The sequence below is a fragment of the Ooceraea biroi genome, chromosome 3 (genome assembly GCF_003672135.1).
Source record: "Ooceraea biroi isolate clonal line C1 chromosome 3, Obir_v5.4, whole genome shotgun sequence".
Taxonomy (NCBI): domain Eukaryota; kingdom Metazoa; phylum Arthropoda; class Insecta; order Hymenoptera; family Formicidae; genus Ooceraea; species Ooceraea biroi.
Window position 1 is genome coordinate 11,240,148 of NC_039508.1, and position 8,045 is coordinate 11,248,192.

Below are 8,045 nucleotides of genomic sequence, written 5' to 3' on the forward strand. Positions count from 1 at the left end.
GAGAAAAATTTCTTGATGAATTAATGGAGACTAGCAATTAATCAGCATTAATCGCACAAGTCGATGATAAACTTTCTCGCGATGGATAGAAACATCTTTTCTTACCGGCAACGGCTACATTTCTCGTGACTGGAATTTTGTGGCTGCATTTTCAAAAATGTACATGCTTCTATTTTGAAGATTTTCTCAGACAGAATGCAAGCCGGAAAGGAGAGCAAAGGTATTTTCGAGCACGGACTTGGTAACAGAATTCATAGAAGTCCAAATAAAGCTCTAGTTTATCGACCGGTATCCTCATGGTTTTCTAACTTTTTAATAGTTATGTCATATTTGAGTAACATGTTCTGAATCACATGAAAGTGTATCGCCCCCCGACATTCTATATGCTCACATTTATTTATAGATTCGAGTACGTTGCTCATACATTCTTCCATCCTTTCTAGACCGTTGGCATATCAGAAAATATAAGTTCAAGAGCCGCGCGATATAAAGTAAGCGCGCGTAAGAAGTACATGAATAACGGTCTCGGAATTTGCTTGAAATTTCATTAGTGATCCTTGTGTTTTTTTCGCGTCTGTGAGATTTGCATGGCGAAAAAATTCGCCGTTTTGCACTCGCAACGTGATCGTATACCCCTTAAGAGTCAAAGCTTGCACGACCAAGCCAGGTGTAGCGAATTCGCACAATATCCAGGATGTTGAAGGAGAGTGCGTCTGTCGAGGGTGGATTCAGGCAGATACGATCGGTCGGCGGGAGAGATCGTTGACGCGGATAAGGGAGGATTTTCCGACGTGGCGAGACGATCGATCCTGTCATCGAGGCGGGTAGTGAGAAAATTGCTGGCGGAACCCGTCGACCTCAATTGTTTAATTAGGGTCTCCATATATCTACGTGGGATCTAAGCTGGCCCGGGCAGTCGGTGGGGAAGTCTCGATCGCCAGGATCGCTCGATCTTCTCGCGCGTTCGGAACCGAGCACTCGCGTGACCCGCTAATTTCCCTAATAGATTAAGTATCGGAAGAGGTTGTCATTTGGCTGGCACGCTAAGTGAGGCGAGCACCGAGCAACATTGTTTCACAAACAAAAGCCGGCCGCTTTGCGAGTCATGGCGGCGCTCTTTGAACGCCCCTCGACCAATCAACGGCCGCCTTTAGAGCTCCAAGTACAAAAGAAACCGGCCGGAGATGATTGAGATTTTCTGTGTGTACTGCCGCTGCCTTATACATCTCGCGAAGAGGGAAAGAGACGGATGCAAGGAGAAAGGGAGAAGAGAAAGCGCGGTGACCGCGTAGAGAGGAGGTGCGGGTTTGCTCGAAATAGATGATAGAGCGACGACGCCGAGCGTCGATCGATAAGAGATCCGAAAAAAAGCGACGGACACTCGGTGCTTTCGCATAGCTCGCGATGTAAATCGCAATTTTTATGTAGACATGGCATAAAGATACTGAATCGTTGGCGAGCAGATCAAACGTACTCGCCGTGAATAAAATAAGAGACACGTGACGGTTTGTTGGATTAATACGAAAGCTACCATCAACCGTTGGTTAGTAATTTGTTAATTAGTTCTTGAATTAACGTTTCTACACGAGCACCTACGAGTTCGAATGGTGGCACCTAAATGCAGCGTTTCACGGAAACGTACTTACGGAACATACGCGTCCGGTACTCTGGTCTCGACTGTTTCCGCGGAACGGAAGGGTGACGGCTGCCAACTGCGAACAATTCCAGTTTATGTGTCGAAGGAAAATAATGACTCTTCTGAAATTCAATACGGGATAGTTGCCGCGGCTCCGAACGTGGCTCGGAACACTTTAGAACGTCCATGAATTCCGGGTTCCGGGAGCTAGTTCTCGTTACGTATTTAGGGGTCGCGAAACGCGATCGTCGTTTCTTACATCGCAACGATATCGTACGCGATTCTCGTATCAAACGAATCAAGTGCGATCACACAATTGTCACACTCGAAGATGCTGCAAGATTCTGAAATTATGATTACGTAACGATTGGGAGGGCCGAATACCTCCACGTTCGGAGAAGTTTGGATGCAGCGAGAATTCCGAGAACCGGAGAACGTTCGCGTTAGCCGGCAATTTAAGATTGACAATTAAGCGACAACACGCGGCCGCTACAACAAACCGCAGGCCCTCGCTCGTTTTTCTCTTCATAGAAAGATCGAACCGCACCGCCAGGCGCGCTCCTGTCAAAATACATATCGGATACCATGAAGCGGACGAGGGGCAAGCGGGACCAGGATACAAGATAGACGCGAAAAGAGGAAGGAGACAAAAAACGGACGACGACGGAGCTGCGCGCGGGGGCGGCGAGCGGAGTTAATGTGGAAGAAGAGGAGGCCCCTCGCGGACTTACGACCCTCGGCCGACCGCGGGCCGGACTAATGATCGAAGAAAGAAGCCGCCTAAACGACCCGTGTCCTCGGGTGTTAGGCTCTCCTTGGATCGGGCTCCGATCGCCGTAGAATCTAAGGGGCTCCCTCGTTACCGACTGCCGAAGACGCCGGCCGTGGGAGTCGGCACGCCGATTTTTGCGTCCGTCAAGACGGAAGCGCGCGAGACTGCAGGAAAATTCGAATGGATTTTGGAAAATAGGTGGATCAAGTTAGGGTGCAGCGCTGCAGCGTGCGAGAGAGACCGCAGACAACGCAGAAAGGAAGATGCAGAAAATATTTCACTGCAATGACGTTTTATTACATGCCTCGACTGTGTATCTTGTTCTGTATGGTGCACGTTGATACTTGTTTCGCTTCTGGAACAAGCGTGCGTGTCTCCAATAAGCGAAGATCGATAATTCTTCCTCTCACGTGTCTTCCGTCCAACGATAAATCACTCGTTGGTCTTGTGGGGATACTATAAATATTCTAAGCATTCCGGACTTGAGACGTCCGCCCAGAAGGATCGTTATTCTATGGACGCGCGGCGGCATTCCGATTATTTTTGCGAATCCACGGCGACGGAGAAGAGACTCCTCGGCAACCGAGAACTCCCGTGTTTTGTCGGCAGCCCTGCTTTCGATCTTTCTACGATCCGCTGGAACGAACACCGTTACCCCTGCGCGGCGACGTCACCCGACGTCACCCCGTGGACATCCCGCGGCGACGGGTGTCGAAGCGGCGAAAAAATTCATATACACACATATATCGAGCGATTAACCAAACGAGACAGGGGTCTCCCGTATCGAACATTATCTGGCCCATGTCGAAACACCAGTGAGCGATTTCGTCCGTCTTGTTCGTTCCCTCGCTCGCTCCGTCCTCGTCGCACCCCCGTGACACGTTCTAACCCCGTCCTGCTCGTGCTCCTCGACGCAATATCCACCGGGCGTCCTTGTCGCACACCTCCCTCTCCCCTTCCTTGCCACACCTATCACTCGTTCTGCGTCTCTCTTCCTCCCGTCCCCGTTCTCCAATTCCACGTGATATTCGTTTCTCTGTCAGCCCTATGAACCCAGCAGGGCTCGCCTCGTCCTTCTCCCTCACGTCGCTCGGGTCTCACCCACCCTCGAACGACCCTCTCGCTCGCGCTCGAGCGTCGCGCATGGCGCGTATAATTTTCATATGGTGTTCTCTCTCTCTCTCTCTTGCACGGCCGTCGGCCGGCGAGCGAACCGCCGGCTCTCTCGCGCCCGTGGCGGCGCGGATGAAGGAGAGCGGCGCCCTTTGAAGTCCAGTTGGGAGCCAATTACACGAGTCACACAGGGCCGCACGCACCGCGCGGCGCGGCACCGAAAATATTATCGCGCCCTCGCGCGCTCCGAGATCGATTAAAACCGAGAATTATGATCGTAGGTGCGCGGAACACGCCGCGGACAGGGCTCGGGGAAGAGGGATTAAGCGCTTTAATTAATTAACGATCGGACTGACATCGGCGAATGCGTACGGAAGCGCGAAAGCACTCGCGCAACGTCGCTTCGCCGACTGCCGGCGAGTTTTCCGACACGACGCGTTAAAATTATTGAACGATCATCGTTCTGCAAAAATTATTTTGTAGAAAATTGTTTGATGTTGATGAAGATGGATTGCCGTAAATTTTTACCTTGCGATTAGAAGAGCGATAGTCATCTAGCGTTTGCAAAAACAATTCTATTTTCATACTATATCCTCTATAATTATACTTGACTCCTCATATAGCAATAATTAATGATTAGCACGGATTTTTTACATCGTGTATCGGAATTGTAATAGCAGCGAGAAGCATTGCTACTTGCGTAATGAACTGAACTTATCGTCCGTGATCTGTGAGTAACTTGTTAACGCTTATTAGACATGTAAATGCTTATTAATACGGTGGTAATACGCGAAGGCATCGAGAGGATCGAAGGCCGGCATCATGCGCGTTTTGATACGAATCGTTAGCCGTGACTAAACGACTAATTATCTTGTCCGAGTTTTTGCGTCGCACGAATCGATCATACTGCCGATAAGCTATCCGTCGTTCAGAAATCGTGTACACGTATCAGCCGTAATGCGTAGTGATTCGCATGATTCATTCCGTCTTGTAAATTGGAATGTTTATTGCAAATCCACGTCGCGCGACAACGTTTGAAGGAAACACGCGTCTGGCAATTCAACGTCATGAACACAAACGTAACGCATCTGATTTCTCATCGGACGTAAAAATCACAAATTTCCCATACAAATTTACTAGATTTCGTGAAGCGAATGTTACCGATTGGAGATCGTAATTTAACGCCAGCAAAAGGAATTCGCCGATCAAGAGGTAGAAAGAATTAATCTCGGAACACACTGAATCACGGCACGTTGCGTTTGCGTTGTTGCTCCAACCATGCACGTGCCTATCCACGACACGGTGCTTGGTACGGCGCACCATACAGCCTGATGCCCGCAAACACCCACATGTTTTCGTATCCATGCGGTAACGGGAGAGACTAGCCAGGGAGAACGACGGCGGGATGGGGAACGAACGGGGGGGAGGAAAGAGGAGGAAGAGCCGCGGGAGGGAAGTTGGGTGTGCATAGTGTCGGTCGTAAAGTTGCAAAAGCTCGCGTGTTAAAACGCAACCTCGGCGCAACGCGGACCAACGAGAGTGGCAAAGCCCGGGTTTCATCGTCGTTTCAAATACCCAAGCTCAGGCTGTCACGAACGATCTTCTCTCGTGACGAAGTTCGCGGCTATTTGACCTCTCGCGGCTCCCCGCGGGGTAAAGCTTGCTGCTTTGCGTTGGACTTACAACGTGCACGCTGCGTGCCTAACGAGAAATGCATCGGCGGATTCGTGATTTAAAAGCTCTCGATTCTACTCGACGGAATCGCGCGGCATGTAACCGTGTCTCTATTAAATTTGTAAGAAACATGCACACCCGCTGATGACCTAAAAATTGCACAAAATCGCATTTAGTGCTCTCAAATACACGAAAAAATGGTCGATCGTTCGAAAGCTCCTAATACAAATTTATTTCCTGTTATATTTTGCCACTTGCAAATTTAACGTTGTTCTTGGATCGTCAGGATATGTCTACCGTTGTCACACGTATAAGCATACAAGTCTATCGACAGGCAGGTGTCGGTAACCATGACCGTGCGCCAAGTTGATTGCGTTTCTTATCTCGGGTGGCGCAAGACCACCCAAACGGCGGTGAGTTCCCCGTTTGGCAACTACGCTGCAAGTGCACCATGGGTTCTGCCTTCTCTCATTCTTATAGAGGTAGAGATCTATCGAAGAAGAACGAGGAAACGGGACAGCAAATACGAGAGAGAAAGAGAGAAAGGGAGAACCGGGATTTGCGGTGGAAGAATGAACAGGTGGTGCAAGAAATTAGTGGTGGCGAAGCAAAGCGCGGGCGTTCTCGCCCTCAAGGTCCCTAATAGCCCGGATGGTATTGACGATGCTGGGTCCGCCACCCCTGCAGTTCCTCCCGCGCCCTCCTTGTTGCATTACCCTCGGCATCTATAGCTCAATTTGCCGACACCTCGCTAAGTATAGGTTGGGTGGGTGGTCCTTTCCTTGGGACCACGGGATCCACGAGCGGAGGAGTGGACCTGACCCGGGGACGATAGGTGAGAGACAGAGCGCGCGAGAGGGTGAGAGGCTCGAGGTATCGTACGGTGAGCAAGGGGTTGGGAGAAGTGAGGGGATCGCGCCTCATATATCTATCGGGCCCATGAGACAATGGGGGCCCTCGATCGGGCCGGCATCTTCGGATCGGCCGTGAAGAGCACGCAGGAAACGCCGCCCGTCCCACCCACCGCTTCGACTCGCGCGAGCGCGGTGCGTATTTACGCATCGGATCCGCCGAATTTATTTGTTCGTTTTGCGTGCGCGCCGAGGAACCACCTACGCGCGCGAGCGTTCTAGCGGGGCCAGCTGGCGACCGAAAAAAGAGAAGCCACGAACTATCCCGAGCGGAATTGCGAGGACGAGGAAAGCCGCCACCGCGAGCGAAACGCGCCGAGAGATCACGCTGCGAGGGGAGATAATGCTATCGTTGCGTTCATCGTGGCGAGAGAAAGGTCTCCGACGAACGCTCGAAGCTCCGCTCCGTCAAGATCGCGATCTCCTGACGAACTCCGCCGTTGAAGGAACTCGTCCGTCAGATTATGCTAATTCTCGCGGACGTAAGCGAGCGCGCTCTCGTCGATGCTATTCACACGGGACACCATGGCGGTATACGTGCACCGCAGTGGTGGTTTCGGGAACCACGTACATCCGCCACGTCGACTTGACGCTGACGTGATGGCCGTCCAGATGGCGAATGACATTGTGTGGAAGTATTTCGTGAAGTAGTCAATACTCGCGCCGGACACGATGCCTTTTGATGCGGCCACGCCTCTCCGCAAAAATCTGCTCCCTCACGAGAATGAGGGGGAAGTCGCGGGTAACACAAGGGATGCGGTGACGCCGTGTTAAGACGGCAGCCGACGCGTTCTTAATTGACGTTCTTATTTGCATGAGACACATTAACCGGCGCATTAACCATTATTACAAGACGTTAACGTCCCTTTGTCACCTTACGTCGTCGGGCGGCGCGATGAATACGTGGATAATGTCCGCCGTACAATCGCGTCACCTTTAAGATCGCATATTCGCGTTTCCTTTGTGCTAGTCATACGAACCGAACGACTTACGTAATGTCTCACGAGCCACGTCGAGTCTTTTTACTTTCTCGTATCGCCCCTTGTAACGAAATGATTTTATCTTATAATTATTATGCAGGTTGCACCACGAGAACAGGGCACGCGTATTCTTTTTTCTTTGTTTCGCCTTATTGAGCATTTCGACATTAAATAACGTCGGATACAATGTGCGTTAAAAAAAAACAGAAAGAAAATTAACGGGTCTCACAGGTTTACGCAGTGTAAATAAAATGTCTTGCTCGCTGCTTCTCCTCTGTTTATCGCACCCAGTCGCAACCTGTCGCGGTGCACGCAGGATGAACATCTCTTCTATCTTTTATCGCGTAGAACCAAAGAAGCAGAGCCGGCGTACGATTAGCGGGGATAATCTTGCGGTCTCCTGACCGCAGTACTTTTCCGGCTCGTCATTAATGTTTGTATGATAATGGCGAAGGTGTGGAGAAATGAGAGATACTCGCGGCAATGAGGAAAGAAAGAGGGAGACGGGGGAGAGAAGGAGCCAGGACCAGAACTCTCGGTGGTAAACGGAGAAGGGAGAGAATCGAGCGACGACGAGAAAGGAGAAGAGGAACACACGAAGCGCAGAAGGAAACGAAGAGAGAGTGGGCGCACAAGGAGAAAGAGGCGCGCGAGAGAAGCGCGGAGAAGGGGTGGAAAAAGGACGTGGAACGAGCTACGCGGAGGGGGAGGAAAGCGGTCCTTTTGATGGGGCCTTTGTCGGGTCTCGCGGCGCTTTGCGATTTGCAACTAAAATCGCGTCGCCCTCCTTCCCTCCCTCTCTCGCCGCGCCGTCCTCTCTCTCTTTCTCTCTCTCTCGCTTCTCGCTTCTCGCCGAGTGATTTGCTGCGAATTTATTAATGCAACGCTCGCACGTGACGATCGAACGCGCGTCCTCGCGCGGGCCCGAGCGGCGCGCGCAAAATTCGGTACACGTGCGT